The sequence below is a fragment of the Panthera tigris genome, chromosome D1 (assembly GCF_018350195.1).
Source record: "Panthera tigris isolate Pti1 chromosome D1, P.tigris_Pti1_mat1.1, whole genome shotgun sequence".
NCBI lineage: Eukaryota > Metazoa > Chordata > Mammalia > Carnivora > Felidae > Panthera > Panthera tigris.
Window position 1 is genome coordinate 92,891,610 of NC_056669.1, and position 20,446 is coordinate 92,912,055.

The 20,446-nt window shown below is 36.5% G+C and overlaps 1 long non-coding RNA gene across 1 annotated transcript in view; it reads right to left on the minus strand.

Annotated features, from left to right (window-relative positions):
* LOC122231198 overlaps positions 1-20,446 on the minus strand; it is a 419,598-nt gene that overhangs the window by 121,458 nt on the left and 277,694 nt on the right. Inside the window, exon 5 of the long non-coding RNA XR_006208392.1 lies at positions 3,798-3,920. This is a non-coding gene — a long non-coding RNA (uncharacterized LOC122231198). The remainder of the gene's footprint in view (positions 1-3,797; positions 3,921-20,446) is intronic.

The following is a 20,446-nucleotide window of genomic DNA, read 5'->3' on the forward strand; positions in this document are numbered from 1 at the left end:
AGTTGAGCATGAAGCCAAGTCAGGTTTTTTGTTTGTTTGTTTGTTTGTTTGTTTTCCCCTAAGTGATCACACTACAATTTTTTACATTTGGGATTTCCAAAAAGGGACAAGTGGAATGAAAGTAAGACAAATGACAGCAGCCAGCCCAGGCACAGAACTCTTTGCATGGGAGAAAAGAGACTGATATACAGATATCTGTATCTATAGCTTTCAATTTCTCTCTTATCTCATCTTTTAACATGAAAAACATTGCCTTTATATATGTTATCTTATTTATTCCTTACAACCTGGTGAACCAGATAATCCTATTGCCATTTTTAAAATGAGAAAATTAACTAGAGATGTTACATAATTGTGGAAGTTCACCATAGACACCCAAAGCTTAGTTTGAACCTAATTTCTGTATTCTCCGTTGAGAGATTTTGTCCCTGAGTCTCAGGTTATTCCAAAAAGCACTTCCCCATAGGCATACATCACCGGTGTGGGGCTCTACTTTCCCTCAGGATGAATTCAAAGCAGCTGGATGTGTATTCAATTCTAATCAAGCAACTAAACATTTGTTTCTCTTCCTTTCTCCCTTCTAAAGTTCTTTGCCTCTGACTTGGTGGGCCATCTGAGTATACTCTGGTGCTCTAAGATTTGCAGTCTCACTTACCTCTGAGGATAAATGCAACCTCAATACTTGCTGCAAATGTTTAAGTTCTCAACATTTTCAGGAATAAAAATGTCACAACTAAATACGAGAAAATATACCAAGGATACCCTATTTACTAGCAGGTAGCTTGAGTGATACTGCTACTACTGTTAAGAATTGAATAATGAGAGGTGCCTGGGTGGCTCAGACAGTTCAGCATCTGAGTCAGTTTCAGCTGCTCAGGTCATAGTCTCATGGTTCATGAGATCAGGCCCCCCGTAAAAGAATTGAGTTAATGAGCAAAGATGTAACTTTTCTCCTCATTTTTATTTTTTGTCCTCTAACTTTGTTCTGTGACCTGTAAGGCCCATTTCACTTGCCAACAATGAGAGTTTCTCTAGCAGTTTTAAGAAAATAGTTTATTAACTTATAATGTTTCTCCCTTCAAATCTCCTAAAATACCATGGATATAAGATACATACTTAGGTATAAAAAAGATAATCTGAGAGGCACTAACATTTCTCGTAAAAATGCAAATTAAAAAAAATATAAGCTCATGGATAAGTGGGGTTCACAGGTAAGAAAGTGAAAGAAATCAAGTCTGAAGTCATAGACCACCCTTTCATTATTTAACATCTATAGCTATAAATAGTTTAGTCTAGCAAAAGGACTGAAATAAAATTAAACTTTTGTTATAACAAATATAATGTTTACTTTAGGAAAGGTATGAGCCAGAAATCAGTTTAGTCTCTCCTTACTGGTAACTAGTCTCTGTCATCCAAAATGTACACAGCCCATTACACACCAATATCTAAAGTGGTTTGGGCTTCCCCCCATCCTAATTTCCATGCTTTTCAGGTGCAATACAATAAAAATGAAGGTCATAAATTTACTTTAGCAACTTCTTAAATACATCTTTCATCTCTCTCACTCTCACCTCTCTCTCCCTCTCTCTCTCTTAAGTGGCATGCTCAGTAAGTCAATGAGATTTTTAAAAAAAAGTTACTCTGCTCCTCTGTAATTCAGATATATTTCTAAGACTTAGTGGCTACTTGTCAGCTCAATTCAGAAAAAAAAAAAACTCATCCTTTGTTGAATCCGTGTTAAATGGGAACATAGAAAACACACAAATGTTTTCATAAGATGAAATAAACAAGTATACTAAATACCTGTTAACTATAGACATTGACAAGTCTTCTTATTCAACATTTGTTGAGTTAGATACCTCCCAAAGTCATAACATATAGGGAGCAGATATTCTCTGGACATAATCCATGTCTACCAAGTGTTACAGTACAAATCCATAGACATGATAATAGAGTCACACACTAGATGTCATATTAGCACATATGTGGGGTGTATTATTGCAGCCAAGAGGCTGCAACAGGCAATGATAGGCCAAAACAAATTCAAGTAAGAGTTCTCTATGTGCCTGAGTTTTAAAGAATTTAAAGGTTGAGCAAGATTTTTTTTCAGATTGAAAAGAGCAAAGACAGTAAAAAAGAATATGGGAAGGTCCTGAAATATTAAGTAACTAATAAAATCGGGGCAACATTAGAAAATATAGAAGATTAAGACTGTAACCATAAAGAGTGGCTAGACTACAGTGGCTCTTAACTGTATGATAAAGCAGTGTTTGCCATTGAAAGAATTCATGATGTGGAATCATGTTATCTAGAATGGATACCCTACAAGTGGTCTGGACAAGGTTAGAGGCAGGGGCAAATTTATTACATTGGCAGTTTTTATGCAGTATGTTCTCTTTTGAAGTTAGTATTCACAAATTAGAATTGTTATAAAATATGATTTTATTACCTTACAGCCATAGAGAGACATTAACACCCTATTGTGTGTCAGCTCAAATACTTTAATGACTTCTATGATAATCACCTATTCCCATATATGTAAATTTGAGTTCTTTTGTCAATTTTGATTGGCTGAGGTGATCACAAAATTCCACATATAACCATGTTAGAAATTGGATGCTAACACTTAACTAAAGTGCTAATTCCTTTCTGATGTGTCTGCGCTGGCTGCAGGATTCTCTCTGAGGTGAACGTGAGATCCAAGTCCCCCATATTGCACATGCTGCCTTAGCTAAAGGAAGCCAAGGGGATTCTCCCCTAGGACCACTTCAAGTAGAAGCAACCAAAAGAACTTCCAATCAAGAGAACATACTGCACTGTCCTAAAATCTCTGTAAAACACATCTTCCAGGGACTCAAGTCTATGTATTTAAGTCTCACATCAACAAAGCTTTCCATTTAAATAGTCCCTGTTGGGAAAATGCATTAGTGTTTGCGATCTGTTAATTATAAATAGGCAGACTACTAATTCCTCCTGTAAGGTTTCCAAGACATCCTGTGAAAATTAATCATGATGGATTTTTTTTTTTTTACATTTTTGTTTCTCTCCAATGGCTAATTATAGCTCCAATGAGTCTAATAAGACTGTGCCACAATGCTTCTATTGATAGTCTTTAGAATCGCAGGAAGCCTAAGGCCCAACTTATTTAATCAGAGGTCTTGATTTGTTTGGAAAATTACCACAATATGAGCTGTATTTTGTCACTCGGGGCCTATGTGATGAAGGGCTGTGAGTCCTTTTGTTTTCCTTGCTCCGGATGAGGATTATTTAAAGATCTTCCCCTACCACGAGCATTCTGGTATAAGGGAATACAGCACATGCAGCTACTTTGGGGGTAATAAAGCAAAATATCTTGGTTTAAAAGAGCATTGTATGCTGTTGATAATAAACTGTAACGATTTTACAGCAGTCTCCTCTAGTAAATACTGTGTCTGAGTCTTTCACATTTAGAAAATCATTAAGTTATTCTCTTGAATCAGTTAATTTCTCCCAAGTGTTCTTATATCTTGGGAGTCCAAGAAGTGTTACTTGAAAATATGAAGAATTAGAGTTGCTTCTGAACATACAGAATATGAACCAAGCGTAGTGCTGCTGGAATACATAATCCCATATGCACGTGCACTTCCTGTACTCCAGATGCAACTTTGCCCTGGCTTCCATAAAATCACCATCAGAAACACTTAGAAGAAATATTATCTGTGCAAAAGGTTCGCAACCAACAGAAAGGTTATATTCCAGTTGAAAAATTATTTAGAAAATGAATATGCAAGTAATTTACCTTTTGTAATGAAACACACCTGAATTTCATGAAGTCCCTCTGCTAGTTCAGTGAGATCTGTAGGTGGATGGTGCAGGATGGGAAATAAAGCTGCCTCATGAAGAGAGATGATCTTCTCATACTAGACTCCCTTCTCTTCCTTCTGGAACAGAGAATGAATTGGGTTCAGTATCGTCTCCTAGATAGCAAACAGGCTACTCATGTTTGTTTAACATTCAAATGGAATGTGATGATTCAATGCATGGAGGTAAAGCCCTGCAATCTCATGAGTTTTGTTCTAGCTGGTAAAAAGGCTATGGCTTTTTTTCCCCTCTGTGGCTTTGGTGAACTGATCTTTGTTTGCCTGTCTCTACCAAGTAGCTCTGAAGCTCTGCATACTTTTCGAATTTACACTTAACATAACTCTAAGCATCAATCATTAGGCAATAAACTTCAAATATTTTACTACTTCTCCAACATGTGGCCAAAGATATTCTACTCTCAGCTCTACTCTAGTGCTTGTTTAATTTGATTACTGGGGAAAAAATGACGTATTTCATTATTTTTATCCATTGAAATAATTATAACATCCATAGAGATGTTTCCAGGAGGAAGTAAAAGAATGGAATAAGGTTTCTCTGTATGATTAAAGTTTATTCCTCAACGATGATGAGCAAGTTGAGCAGGCGTGTGGGCTAGTGGGAAAAGAAGTTTAATAGCCAAAGAGAAGAAATGGCCTTTTTTGTTGTGTTTTAAGTCCAAAAGGAGAGGTTTAAAAATGTTTGAATTATTAGATATCTCAGTTCACTCACCTTTGAAAGAATCAACCAAAAATGCACAAGAACATAAGAAGTTACAAGAAGCTACAAGAAGTAATGCAAGGTGTTTCTCAAAAACCCTTAAGAAATAATGCAATTATTGTTTAAAAGTTTGAGGGGCTCACAAAAAAAAGAAAAAAGAAATGAGTAAGAAATACGTCTTAGTAAGCCTTGTTAGTTCCTAAACTAAGTAAATAAAACTATTCAGTTCAAAAATGACTGCAGTTAAAAGGAGTTTATCTAAGCAACTGAAAGAAAAGAGAATTTTCAAGTCCATCAATCTAGTACATAGTAACATCATCCTTATTATCAGTAACAGTAACAAACTACATTAATATACCCAGTCATAAATTGAAAATCTATGCATGGATTAACTGATTTAATCTTCACAGGAAACCAAATAAATAGGTCAGTACTACTACAGCCCTTATTATGAATCAGGAAACTTGAGGCACAGAGAGGTTAAGTATATTGTCTAAAGTTATACTCTTAGGAAGTGATAGAGCAAAGGTTTAAAACAAGATTGTCTAGAAATAGAGTCCATGGTTTTAACCAGGAAGTGTGGTATATATTTTAAAAGGTATATACCAAAATGTTATCAAATTGGATATACTTAACTGGTGGAAATGTTGGTCATTTTCAACTTCTTTGTGCTTTTATGTACTTTTCACATCATCTATTACAAATACAAATACTTCTAGAATTAGGAATAAAATATCTTGAATATACTTTTAAAGAACTCTTACTAGCATCCACACCTCTCATTTACTTTCATAAAAAAAAACTTTAAAAAATAAATGTTCTTTTTCCAAATATGCCCATTTCTGTATTAATGTCTTATGTTATTAAACCACCAGAGCACTGAAATAGCCTTCATCAGGGAAGTGGTTCACAAATCAGTCCCCTATAGATGGCATAATCATAATTCAGAAGTCTTGCATTAGTTGAAGGGCAACCAATATATGCTAAGAATTTCATAATGAAAGACGTATAGACACTGGACTATAGATTTTGGGATATTTGGGGAACAAACATACAGACAGATAAATAAGTTCAACAAATATAAAGTACAAAGATACTTTGAAGTTAGGAATTAGAGCGATTCTCACAAAAGCCAGCAGAAGGTGGTTGGGGAGATGGGTGAAATAGACAAAGGGATTAAGAGGTACAAACTTCCATTTATAAAATATGTAAGTCATGGAGACAGAAAGTACAGCATAGGGAATATAATCAATAATCTCGTAACAATATTATATGGTGACAGATGGTAAGTACACTTATCGTAGTGAACACTGAGTAATGTATAGACTTGTTGAACCAGTATGTTGTATACCTGAAACTAATATAACATTGTATGTTAATTATACATCAGTTAAAAAAAAATAACATCAAGAAAAGTGATCTACAGAGACTAGGGGATGTAAGAATGGTCAGGCATATGTTATTTTCCCGGATGGCCTTACTAGCCATCATGTCTCTAGTTATCTATTATGAGACTCACAATTCTGCACAGTGTTACCTATAAAAACAAACAAACCAAACCAAACAAAAACAAAAAATACCTCTTCATTCGTATAGGATGGAAGGGAGAAAATAGAAACTATATCAGTCTGTGAAACTGGGAAATTCCAAATAATAGGTCTCTATACTACAAGCATTACAAGTGCTAATGTCTAAGGGCTCTTGGGAACTATTAGGCAAATCTATGAAACTTACTTCTACAAGTAATGCTGTTAGAACATTCAATTGTGTTCTCTAAGAACAGTAGTGAAACCCGTCAAATAATCTAGGGAAGCCAGAGCTATAAGAAAATCAGATCCTGACTCAAAGTCTGTAACCATAAGTTAGTGCCAAAGCCACAAAAGGTGCCAATATTAGTAAATGAGGTTTGGTATCTGTCCTGGGAGCAAGTACTGGACAAATGACCCAAGAACCATGTACTGAGTTCTCCTAATTCATTTCTCTTGAAATAGCTCCCACTTTCTTCCTTCTACCTCCTTCATTAAACAACACACCTTTTACTAAAGATAATTTCTCTACTCCAACCCTTCCCACCTAATTTAAGATTGAGGTTCTTCATCTGTGTTTTCACAATGGTTCCTTCCCTTGGTAGCACTCAATGACTTGTGATCTTACAAAGCAATGATGCACTCTAAAAAGAAATAGATATAGATAGATATAGATATAGATATAGATATAGATATAGATATAGATATAGATATAGATATATTTCACCAGAACACTGCAGCAGAGAATGCAAAATATCAGCAATGATTACCAGGTATGGAATCTTTATTTCTCCATATTCATTTTTGTTACTATTAGAAATTCAGGGAAAAAAATGAACATAGTAATTATGTAGAAAGTCACAGCAGAGTTATTTTGTGTCAGGTAGAAATTTTTGCATAAGCAGTTTAAAAAAGAAATCCTTCCATTTTCTTATAAAATTAACATGTTTATTTGAGGAGAGTATTTATGATATATCCTTAATTATCAAAAGAGAGGTAATATAATTGCAAATATTTTCAAAAGAAAAGTCATATATTTTATTCTTGGGTTATAAAAGGCCAATTTTGATTTCAGAAAAAAAATGTTTAAAATCTTCCAATTAGACCTGTAGGGTTTTAAGAAATAATTATGCCATTTTCATCTAAGAGAAAAGTAGCAAAACAAGTTAGGTAAAAATTACCTAAGACAACTGGTAGTTCAAAGAAAAATGTGTCCTTTCCTTCTATGTTCCTAAAATAATAACATGAAAATATATTATTTTAAAATTTAGTATTAGCATATGTTGAGTATATGTAGGTCCCCCAAATGATGATTTTTTTCAAGTATTTTTGGAACTTGAACATAGGGGTACTTTGGTATTATACCCAGGCTTTGGGGATCTACTTTATAGAAAATATGTAAATTTCACTAGTCACTTCGCATGCCTTGGGTAGGGGGTCTGGACAATAATCAGGGTGGCAAAACCATCACAATAAAGGAGAGAAAAGAATAAATGTCTAATTGCCAAAGGAGCCTAAACTCAAGAAGAGAGCTGTACCAGATGTTCAAAATAGTATGGTCATGCATTTTGTTAAGTTACATGTCAAGAATATAGTACAAACTGAATGTCTAAGTTCACAAAAGTTCACATAAAGAATGCTGATTTTAAAACAATGAATGAGTTTGGAAAGCAAAAGAAAAATAATATGTTAGGATGAGAGAGATCACTTTAGCTATGTTGTGAGGAGATAAACTTTTAATTGATGGGATCAGTGATTTTGTGATAAGCAATGAGACTCAGTCCTGCAAAAGCCCAGGGTCTTTAGAAAAGTTATAATAAATGAAGAGTTTGTATTTAGAAAAGTTAGTGTAAAAGAGAGCAATGAGAATTAAATATGACAGCTGACTTGGGGAAAGCAGAGGAATAAGGAAGGCTTCTGATGGACCACCATAGATACCATACATGATAGGATTCAGGCAATATCTCTGAACAAATTGGATCAGTGGGCAGGCGATAGAGAATAATTTGTATACAGTGATACCAGGTAGCTTTTAAGAAAATGAGAATTTAAACAATGGTAACAACCATGGAAGAACAGAATACTTAAGAAGGGAGACTATGAGCAAATCTAGGTGCAAATCAACAATGATGAAAGTCTGATGAAAAATGACTCTAAAATTTTGGAGTAAGAAAGAAAGAAGAGTCTGTGATTGGGATATATGAATGGAAATGAAGAGGGTGAGGTAGACCAGGTGAGGTAGACCAGGGTAGGCAATGAGCTAAAATGAGGTTGGTTTTGAAAAAGTATGTTCCAGATTAATATGAGAAATCTGAGAGAAGATATTCTATGGAAAATTAAGGTAAGGTCCTGGAGAGATGGTGGGAAATCTAGTTAGAAATGCATATTGGAGGGGCACCTGGGTGGTTCAGTTGGTTAAGCATCTGACTCTTGATCTCAGCTCAGGTCATGATTTCAAGGTTTGTGGGAACAAGCCCTGCATTCAGCTCATGTTGACAGTAAAGCCTGCTTGGGATTTTCTTTCTCCCTTTCTCTCTGCCCCTCCTCTGCTCACGCATGGATGCTTTCTAAATAAATAAGTAAACAAACAAACAAACAAACAAAACAGAACAAATGTAGATCTGGAAACCATAGGGATTCTTGGTCGTAAATGAAACCATTAAAGCAAAGAGATACACAGAAAAGATCTATGAGTCTTAGAGATAATCCACAGTTAGCAGGTTAGAAAAAGAACAAAAGAATATCTTATTAGATAAACTAAAATGGTAACTTTGGGATCATCTAGGTGGCCTTGTCAGTTAACCATCTAATTTCGGCTCAGGTCATGATCTCGTGTTTGGTGAGTTTGAGCCCTGCATCGGGTTCTGTGCTGACAGTTTGGAGCCTAGAGTCTGCTTCGGATTTTGTGTCTCCCTCTCTTTCTGCCTCTCCCCTTCTCATGCTTTGTCTCTGCCTCTGTCTTTCTCTCTTTCTCTCAAAATAAATATTAAAAAATTAAAACTAAAAATAAACAAAATAAAATAAACTGGTAACTTTGATGCAAAATCAAAATATATTTCCAATTTTCCATAATTCACCTATAAATAATGAGTAAAAGGGAAATAAATACATGGAAAATTACTTTACACTACTCTAAGAGGCTGTCATGTCTTTCTTCAAGACATTGAGTCTTTCTCCTGATCCATTAGCTAATATTATTAACCTTACCTGTAAATAAAATTTTGGACATGGATTTTCATTTAGCCTGACCAAAAAGGGAAAAAAAAGTGTCTTTATATAATGACAAGCTTCTTGGGAACAGAGGATCAGTATTTGTTGGTTATAGACAAAATACTATACAACACCGTGTTCCCTCTAAATGAATAACAAATTAAAACATGACCATTGTTATTAAGCTAAATTCCTTCAAGTGTGTAGGAGTCAAGCTCAGACTTAGAAATACTATTATTAATTACAATGTTTTTTTTTTTTTTTTCCAAACATTGGAACTTGCATCTGAGCAATGGGATTCCGATTCTGTCTGCCATCTGTACTGTTGGCTCTTCATCTCTACGCGTGTGGTTTTCAAGTTCCTTACTTGAAATGATCTTTGTCCTTTAAACAAAGGGCTACAGCCCAGGGTCTGCAGGTACAAGATGCTGACTTGCAGCATCCATCTAGTGTGCATCAACCACAGAAGTTTAACGAATCACTTTCTTGCCTGCCCTTGACCTTGCCCAGAATGCTCTGTGTGCAGGAATCAAGAAACCTGTGAGGCCATATGCTGGGAGTCAGCCTTTGACCGTTTTCCCCCATCCAGCTGTCGTCCTGAAAGTAACATCACACACACATACATTTTTCATACACATGCAAGTGTCTCAAATTTTGGCCACAGGGGAACCGTATTCAAAAATTATATATTTGAGTTGTTCAAAGTGAGATAATTTTCAAATGTGGAATTTGGGAGTTGTGAGTAATCATAGATACTCTCTCAATTTATATGATCTAATTTTGATTCTTAAAAAAATAAATAACAATATGCATGTAATAAAATCAATAAAATATACAGTAGATGCATAATAAAAGTCTCTGTTTCTCTCTACCTAGAAGTTACCAGTATTAGCAGTTTCTTTTACATCCTTCCTTTTATATGCTTATAAACAAATATAGTATCCTATCATTTTTGTAAATTGAAATCATATAATTTATATTATTCTGCTTTGGTTATAGTTGGCAAAGAAAGCTAGAATCGTTGCACATCAACACATGTGGGCTTACCTCACTGTTTTCAAGGACCATGTAATATTTCACTTTACAGAATTATTATAATTTATTTCATCAATCCCCTAATAGTGGACATTTTAAATTATGTTCTTTTTCCAATAATTTTCTCCTGTCCCAAACAATTCTGTAATGTTTAGTTTTGTGCATCTTAGCATTGTTTTGTGATTATATATGTGGAGTAAAATAGTATCAGGGAAGTTCTGTGTTATCCATTTGTTTTATTTTTATAGCTTATTTGATTTTAAATTTTTTTAAATATTTACTTTACTTCTGAGAGAGAGAGAGAGAGAGAGAGAGAGAGAGAGAGAGAGCAAGTGGGAGAGAAGCAGAGAGAGAGGGAGACACAGAATCTGAAGCAGGCTCCAGGCTCCAAGCTGTCAACACAGAGCCTGAAGGGGGGCTTGAACCCACAAACCATGAGATCATGACCTGAACCGAAGTTGTATGCTTAACCAAATGAGCCACCCAGGCACCCCTCCATTTGTTTTAAATATAAGCAGCAGCATAGTAGAGTTAAAAGATAACTGACTTTGTAGTCAGGCTGACCTCAATTTGAATCTTAGTGCAGTCACTTACTTCTCTGAGTTTCTTTTGCATAGAACAACCCTTCTCTGAGTCTCAGATTTCCTCCTTGCAAAATGGTGATAAGTCCTTCACAGTGAAGATTTTGAGGTTAACTACTTTAAAAGATACCACAAGTAAGTATGTATTCCAAAACTCATAGCTAAGAGAAAGGTAAGAGGAGGAAGAGGAAAAAAGAACAATCTCTAAGTTCAGAGTTTTAAAGTCAGAATTGGACTAAATGTCAAGTCCTCTCGATTTCAGATGAATGTTTTTCCAATTAATTGCACTGAAACTTTCTAGGCTCCATTTCATCATTTGTCTTTGCCCATTGATTATGAGGGTATCTTCACCTTATCTGCCCCACATGGTGCAATGGCTAAGAAACTTTTGGCAAAGTCCATAGAAACAACTGAAAGAAGTCTAAGCAGAATAGGACTGTTTTGTTGCTCTATGGTCTCTTCCAACTGGGGAAGTTTTTAGGACAATGCTCAGCCATGACAGCAGTTATGGATTGAGGGAGAGGTTTGACTGTGGTCATAGATGATACACACTTGATCAATACCCATCATCTGTGAACCAGGGTGGTGACTGGCTGGTTATTAAGAAGCATTCACTCCAGTGACATTCATCTTTGTCTAAATTTACTCCTTTAAAATGCCACGTCATAATCAGACTTTCACATTTGTCTGAAGGAGATAATCATCATTGTCTTGAATATATATATTCTTGACAATGGCTTTGTGAACTAGACAAAGGAACTGCTAACGTTTATGTTGGGGGGGGTGTTGAGGAAGATAAGTTTTAGAGGCATTAATCAATTGGCCCCTATCTTTTAGCTCCAAATTCACTTTTCTTTCTACCATATAATATTGAATGCCATTGTATTTTTTTCATGTTTATTTATTTTTGAGAAAGTGCAAGTGGGGGAGGGGCAGAGAGAAAGTGGGGCAGAGGATCTGAAGCAGACTCTGTATTGACAGCAGCAAGCCCGACATGGGCTTGGACTCACAAACCACAAGATCATGACCTGAGCTGAAGTCAGGTTCTCAACCAACTGAACCACCGAGGCACCCCTACCATTGTATTTTAATACAAGACAATGATGATCTGGTCACAGATCTTCCTCTCGTTCTGCACCCTTAGCTCTTTTTGGAAAAAGTAGCCTCCATTCATATACTTTCAGTAATGCCACACTGAATATAACACAGACTGCTCCGCGTGGCTATCAAACCTCTCCTTTTTTCAGTCCAGCATTTATGAATAGCCTCATGTCTATCATCTGTGAGCTTCAGGCTCATCAGACCATGTTTCTGTCTCTTAAATATTCCATGCACTTCTTCACCGCCATGCCTTACCTACTGGCTTTCCTTCAACTTAGAGTTGCTTTTGTCCATTATCCACCCACATAAATTATATTCTTTTTTTTCTAAGCAAAGCAGATAAAATCTTGACTGATAAGCCCTTCCTGATTCCTACAGTCCAATGAATTATCCCTTTTGCATAAAGAAAAACAAATACGTATATACCTATAGTGAACTCACATATTTTTCTGCCTGTCTTAAAATTCTTTATATTTCACCTCCCTGACCAATTAGAAACAATTTATGCGCAAGGCTCATAACTGTGTCCCATAAGAATTGAACACCTACCTAGGCATATTTACAGTTCCCTCCAACTGGTGTGCTCTTCCTAACTAGGCCCTATCCAATATTCAAGGACCAGTGGAATACCTCCTTCCCCATAAAACCTGTTCTAAGTTCCTTTAGAGAGACATATTCTCTTTTGAATTCCAATACCATTTTAGGGCAATTTCCTCTCTTTTTTTGGTTAAATGTTTATTTATTTATATATTTTGAGAGAGGGGGTGGGGAGGAGCAAAAGGAGAGGGAGAGAGGATCTCAAGCAGGCTCCACACGTAGTGCAGAGCCATACGTGGGGCTCTATCCCACAACCCTGAGATCATGACCTGAGCCGAAATCAAGAGCTAGAGGCTTAACTGACTGAGCCACTCAAGGGCCCTGGAAATTTCCTCTTTCTTATACTACAGTGGTTTTAAGTATATTTCCATTCTTCCAAAAGATTTGAGCCAGCATGTAGGCGCAGATTACACCTATTTTGTTTAGCACTGTATCTTCAGAGTCCAAGGCACAGGAGACACTCAACAACATATATGGAGAAACATAATCTTCTTGCTCAAATCATCTATGCTTATGTCTAATACATTTTTAACCTTTCAGTGACTCTTATTCAGAATTCAGTAAGTTTTATTTTTAACCATATGCAATTACCATTCCCACGGGCACCTGGGTGGCTCAGTTGGTTGAGCGTCAGACTTCAGCTCAGGTCATGATTTCAGGGTTCGTGGGTCCAAGCCCCACTTCGGGCTCTGTGCTGATAGCTCAGAGCCTGGAGCCTGCTTCAGATTCTAAGTCTCCCTCTCTCTCTGTCCCTCCTCTGCTTGTGCTCTCTCTCTCTCTCTCTCTCTCTCAAAAATAAATAAACATTAAAAAAATTAAAAAGAAGGAAATTACAATTCCTCAGTTCACAAACAGTTGAGTATATGCAATTTCATTTGGTTCAACCTAAAAGTTACGGGTTGAATGGAATGATGGATAGATAAATGAATGAAAATTCCTCACAGTTGTAAGTCATGGCATGTGTGCATTATAAATCACAATAGAAATATTATTTCATTTGATGGAAAGTCATTGGGAGGTCAAGGAGGGAGAATTTGCATTAAAGTACGTCACTCTCCTACATGGAGAAAAACACATTTCAAATACATCATTAGCCACAGGAGGATTAGTACAGAGTACACATCCACCAGGCTTTTTTACCACTACATTCATTTTCCTTTGTGTTCACCAAAATGAAAAATCCCTGTACCTGAGTAAAATAACAAGCTTGCGTCTTCCTTTGTCCTTCCCTGGTGAGCATTTCAGTTAGGAGAAGTCATTTTGCTACATTCCATTCTCAAAGCTGTGCTGGAGAAGCCAGAAAATCACAACAGCTCAGAAGTCAGGCCAACTGTACACGTCAGGAGACCACCTTTGCTATGGGACATATACACAGCAGTTGCATAAAGGGTGTGCATTGCCCATACTTTTTAGCTGACATTGGCCTGGCGTGTCCCAGATACCATTAATGAGCTGGGTTTCCCTCCACGGTACCGACAGGCCTTTTTGGAATTTACTTCTGTGTCACTGCAGCATTGTGCAGAAATTAAGGCATGGGTTCTAGAGGTTGAAATCACAGGGTTCAAATCTCATTTTGTAATTTTTGCTAAATTTTGCAATCTCTCTGCACCTTGATGTCTTTATTTCTAAAATTGTTTAAAACTAAAGTTATATTATGGGGCACCCAGGTGGCTCAGTCTGTTAAGCATCCGACTTCGGCTCAGGTCATGAGTTCAGGTTATGTTCTCACAGTTTGTGAGTTCCAACTAGACTCACTGCTGTCAGCCTCTCAGCACAGACCCTGCTTCAGATCCCCTGTCCCTCCTCTCTCTGTCCCTCCCTCACTTGTGCTCTCTTAAAAGATAAATAAAACATATAAAACACAAGTTATCGTAAAGGTTTTTGTGACTGTGATAATGCTTTAGAGGAAGCCAATTTAACAGATTCTCTGTTTTATAGTGGGTGTTTAATAAATGATAGTTTACAAAACCTTTCTGGTTCCCTTCTACATTGTTTAATATTTCCCTGGACTGAGAACAGAGGTCCACATATACTAGATGCAGAGATGGAATACAGAAACCAAAGAATTTAATTTAAAAAACCCAGAAATCGAACATATTGCTTGGGAAGCAATAATAATAAAGTAGAATCAGAGGAAGCAACTGCAGAAAGAAAAGGATAGAGAGAGAAAGAGAAGAGGAAAAAGCTATCATTTCTTTAGCACTCATTGTATACCACAGACTGAGTCCCATTCTTGTGTTGAGGATCATATAATAAAGTAGACTACGCATTTCAGAATAGAGAGAGAATAGAAAAGACACAAAAAATGAGAAAGAAGAGATGAGAAATTTAAGCATCAGTCCTGACAGATTAATATCCTGACAATAAAGATTGCAGAGACCATGAAGAATAAACATGGAGGGAAGAAAATGATCAAAATAATAACTCAGTTTCTCAGAAATAAAGAACATACATTTCCAGGTTTAACGGACACTCATGTGCCCATCACAATGGTTGAAGAAAGGCTCACACCAAAGAACATCTTCGTAAATTTCAAAATATTGGTGGGTGAAAAGAAAAAGCTGAAGAAACTTTTTAAGATAAAAGACAACGCAAAAAGGATTCAGAATTATAATGGAATTGGAATTCAATAAAATACTAAAATCTAGGGTAAAAAATTGAGTAACTTCCTTCAAAACTCAAAAAGAACAGGTAGGTGGCCTCCAATACTATAGCCCGCCAAACTACCAGCTAAGTACTTAATATTTCTGTGGTATTTGATATATGGCAGGAATGCTGAAAACATACTACACATATTAGCACATTTGATTCTTCAACAGGCCTAAAAGTTAGGTATTATTATTAGTCTCATTTTGCATATGAAGAAATGGAGTGACGAAACTGTTAAAAACAGTGTGTCCTAAAGTCATACCATGCCTATGTGTGAAAACCAGAATTTAAAAAAAACCCACAATCTCGCTTTAACCAAAAATAATAAACTACTAGCCAATCAACTTTTGCCTCCATTAGGTGTGGCTTTATCATCCTAAGCATAAAACCACTTCATAATAAATTCAAGAGAATGTTTTCCCAATCTGTAAATATGTACTTCAGAAATAATTATAGATTGCCTATATGGTTCTTATGTTTTTCTTGCTACTTAAATATAATCAGGTAATTGATCAAAACCTAACTTTAATTATTATATGGATTTCTTTCTATTTCCCCTTCCCAATGGTCTTTTTCTAATTTTACTAAAAATATTAACCTTCTCATAGGCTCCATTTTCTTATAAATTTGATGAATGAGTCTACACACTGAGCTCATCCTTGCCCTGAATTAAAATGCAAACATATTCAGTAGAATAAGAAATATTTCAGTAGGATAAGAATATTTCTAAAGCTTTGGTTTAAAAACATGCTTCCAAGAAATGTGACTTTTCCAGTGACCCAAATATTCTTTAAGCTTCTCACATCCCCAGGATGTACACCACCTAATTGAAATAGTTTCATAACCACCCTTGTTCTTCACATGTTTAGTGACACCACTCAAAGAAGCACATCAGTCACCTGGTTAATAAGCATTCTCTGAAGCCCATGGAAACAGAGGGAAATTCTCCCTTTATTCTTCCACTGTGAATTATGTTCCCTAAGCATGTATTATTATTATTCTTATTACCCAGTTGAACTAGTATAATTTGCAGTTGGATAAATCATAAGCCAGTGCATTCTCAAGCCTCCCCAACTTATTACGTTACTTCATCCAAAGATTTTACAGCAGAGAGCACTGGGGATATTACAGATGACTCAAAATTATATATTTTTTCCTCTCTCCAAAAGCTGTAAAAGTGCAAAAACTCCTATGCAGAAAACTCACATAAATAATTAGCACTTCATTGCATTGCTCAAAAAAATATTTAAATGCACTCATAAAAGTGCAGGGTTTGCTCACTAGAAAGTGCTGGTGTTTCCTAGATATTCAAATATATACTGGTTCCTAAATCAATATTAGAGGTAGACAAGACATTTTTAGGTCTAGTCACCCAGGATCCAACACCCTATCTTATAATAATAATACTCTAATGGATTGGGGAATATAGAACCCATTCTCTGTTCAGACCATACTGTAGGGGACACTCTCTTTACTTTATAACCCAGACTGAAGGCTGAGTTTAGCTAATCCACAATCCCATTACCTGGCTCCCAGAAATGGTTTAGCAAAATATACACCCCCTAACTTGACCTAGCTAAACAAGTACTTGGGAGAGGAGAATGATTAGGGATATTACAGATTTAAGATTCTTAGAACAGCTATGGTGAAAGTATGTTGCAAATAAAGCAAACCCACAGACTTAAGTTCAGAAGTAAAAAGAGAGTGAGGAAACAAGGTCTGCTCACATCACTTGACCTATTGGATCAGCCTCTGGAATTTTGAATTTTGAGAGCCATTCATTTCTAAACCAGATTGACTTGGTTTCTCAGGTCCTTGTTAAAAAAAAAAAGTCTTAATATTCTACTTGACATGCAATTATGAGGGTATGTAAATATTTGAGCGACAGATTTGTTCATACATGAAACTAGAAATCCTGGGTGTACTAAATACTAGTTTCGGGAGTGTGGAGATAACTAAGGCATTATTTCCATCCTCAGTCTACAACGGAGTTATTTTCCCAGGATCCTTGTTGAGGTTCTTCACTTTCTTACATAAATTTCACAAAACCCATGGATATAGTTGTCAAGATTCTAATGCTCAGGCAAACAATATTTAATTTCAGTTTGGTCAAACTATTGCTAAATCAGTTCAGAGATGTGAGATGTATAGGGTTCATTAGATTGTCAGATTCATTGTTTATTTTGAGATTACTCTTTCAAATTTTTTTTGCCTTAATTCCAGTATAGTTAATTTACAGTGCTATATTAGTTTCAAGTGTACAATATACCAAGAGGTTGCTCTTTTAACAAATAATAAAGTTTCATTGTGTTTACACAGGATAAAGCACAGTCCTAGAAATCAGATTTCCTGTTGTTCTGGCCTTGCTACTTGACAATGGTAAGTTTCCTGAACTCCTAGGAAAATCAGGGCCCTACGATGTCCCTAATGTCCTACCACTCACCTTCGGTACTAGAGAGTGATAATTTCTAGATGCATAGGGTTTCTCTTATTTACATTAATAAAACAAAAAAGGCTTACCACCATTCTTGTTACCCGCTGCTGTGTAACAAGCCACATCAAAATGTGATAGCCATGAGAAAACCAAAGAAAACAAAACAAAATATTTATTCTTCTCATGAAGCTGCATTTCAAGAAGGGCTTATTTTGTTCCACTTTGTCTCAGCTGACTGGCTTGAAGAAAAGGGCTGAAATCATCTGAAGGGTCACATACTCATTCCAATGTCTGGAACCTAGGATGGAAGGCTCCGGTTGCAGCGGGGTGGGGGAGGGCAGGGCAGTTGGCGTTCCTTGGGCCCCTCTCTTTCTCCATCTCCGTCTCCATCTCCTTCTCCATTTGAGTTGCTCTCCAGCTCCAGCTCTACCATTTCTGTCGCTGAACTCTCTAGCAACACAGGTGCAGGGAAGCTAGACTTCTTGCATATCAGCTCGGGGCTCCCATGGCACACGTTCCAAGAGAGAGGCAAACAGAAGCTACAGCACCTTTTTTTGTTTTTTGTTTTTTAATTTTATTTAAATTTTAGTTAACATATAGTGTACTACTGTTTTCAGGAGTAGAATTTAGTGATTCATCACTTACATAGAACACCCAGTGAACAACAGAACAAGCGCCCTCCTTAGTACCCATTACCCAGGTAGTCTATCCCCCACACACTGACCTCCATCCACCCTCAGTTTGTTCTCTGCCATTAAGAGTCTCTTATGGCTTGTTTCCCTCTCTCTCCTTGTTTTTGTCCCTTCCCACATGTTCACCTGTTTTGTTTCTTAAATTCCACACATGAGCGAAATCATATATCTCCATCTGACTTATTTCACTTGGCATAATACACTCTAGCTCCAACCGCGTTGTTGCAAATGACAAGATTGCATTCCTTTTGATCACTGAGTGATATTCCATTGTATGTATATACCACATCTTCTTTATCCATTCATCAGTTGATGGACATTTGGGCTCTTTCCATAGTTTGGCTATTGTTGCTATAATGCTGCTATAAACATTGGGATGCATGTACCCTTTCAAATCTATATTTTGTATTCTTTGGGTAAATATTAGTAGTGCAATTGCTGCATTGGAGGGTAGTTCTATTTTCAACTTTTTGAGGAATTTCCATACTCTTTTCCAGAGTGGCTGCAGCAGTTTGCCATCCCACCACCAGTGCAAGAAGGTTCCCTTTTCTCTGCATCTTCACCAATACTTGCTGTTTCTTGTATTGTTAATTTGAGTCATTCTGACAGGTATGAGGTGGTATCTCATGGTTCTGGTCAACTAATCCTCGACAAAGCAGGAAAGAATAGCCAATGGAAAAAAGACAGTCTCTTCAACAAATGGTGTTGGGAAAACTGGACAGAAACATGCAGAAGAATGAAACTGGACCACTTTCTTACACCATACACAAAAGTAAGTTCAAAATGGAAGAAAGATCTAAATGTGAGACAGGGAACCATCAAAATCCTAGAGAAGAATACAGGTAGCAATCTCTCTTACCTTGGCCATAGTAACTTATTACAACACATGTCACCGGACGCAAGGGAAACAAAAGCAAAAATGAAGGATTAGGACTTCATCAAGATAAAAAAAACTTCTGCACAGTGAAGGAAACAATCAACAAAACTAAAAGGCAACCTACAAAGTGACAGAAGACATTTGCAAATGTAGCACCTTTTTTGATTTACTCTCAGAAATCACAGAGCATCATCTCCAATGCAAACTGTGAACTAAGGCAGTGACATAAAACTGCTCCCTTTTAAGGAGAGTGGAGATAAAAACTGCCTTTAATGGAGCAGTTCTGAGATTCTAGAAAAGTAAGTGAGATCATAAATGTTACAGCCATTTTTAATAAAGACACCAAGATCACCATACACAATTATATGTGAGTCGCATGTATCTGCATATTTTGACTTTGGTCATTTCATTTCATTTGAGTTCCACAAATGTCTGCATCTGATTGCTATATGTAATACTAGAAACAGTCATTATTTCTCAAAAACACAGCACCACGCAGGTAGGAAGAAAGGCATACCCTAGTTTTGTACTAGAAGACAGAGTGAAGCCAGCCTCAAATTTGAAAATTTCCTTCATTTACCCACATTACAGAAAATTAAAGAGGACTTCTGGATTTGAGTTGGGTAGAATAAAAAAAAAATCTTTCCTTTTTTCTATAATTCATCAAAAATAGCTACATGAAGGGGTGCCTGGGTGGCTCAGTTCGTTAAGCATCCATCTCTTGATTTCAGCTCAGGTCACGATCTCACAGTTCATGGGATTGAGCCCCATATTGGGCTCTGTGCTAACAACATGGAGCCTGCCTGGGATTCTCTCTCTCTCCTTCTCTCTCTCTGCCCATCCCCTTCTTGCTCTCTCTCTCTCTCTCAAAATAGATAAAATTAAAAAAAATAGTTACATTAATATTACATTTGTAATGACCCAAGTGGATGCTGTCTTTGAATTTTTGTCCCTCCCCTTTAAGAAAACTGGATGTGGTTGTCTTCAAAATATGCAGCTAACTTTCTAGGCACCTCCCTCACCTTTGTTAACAACTACTCTCCATGTGCCACACAGCTTTCTCCAATACACTGACAAGTTGTCAATAACTACAAGACTCAATTTCACAGACTGTCAAGAGATAAATTTCAGCCAGGTCTGAAGACAATACGACATTTTATTTTGACACTGTAATGGGCTGGTGCTAC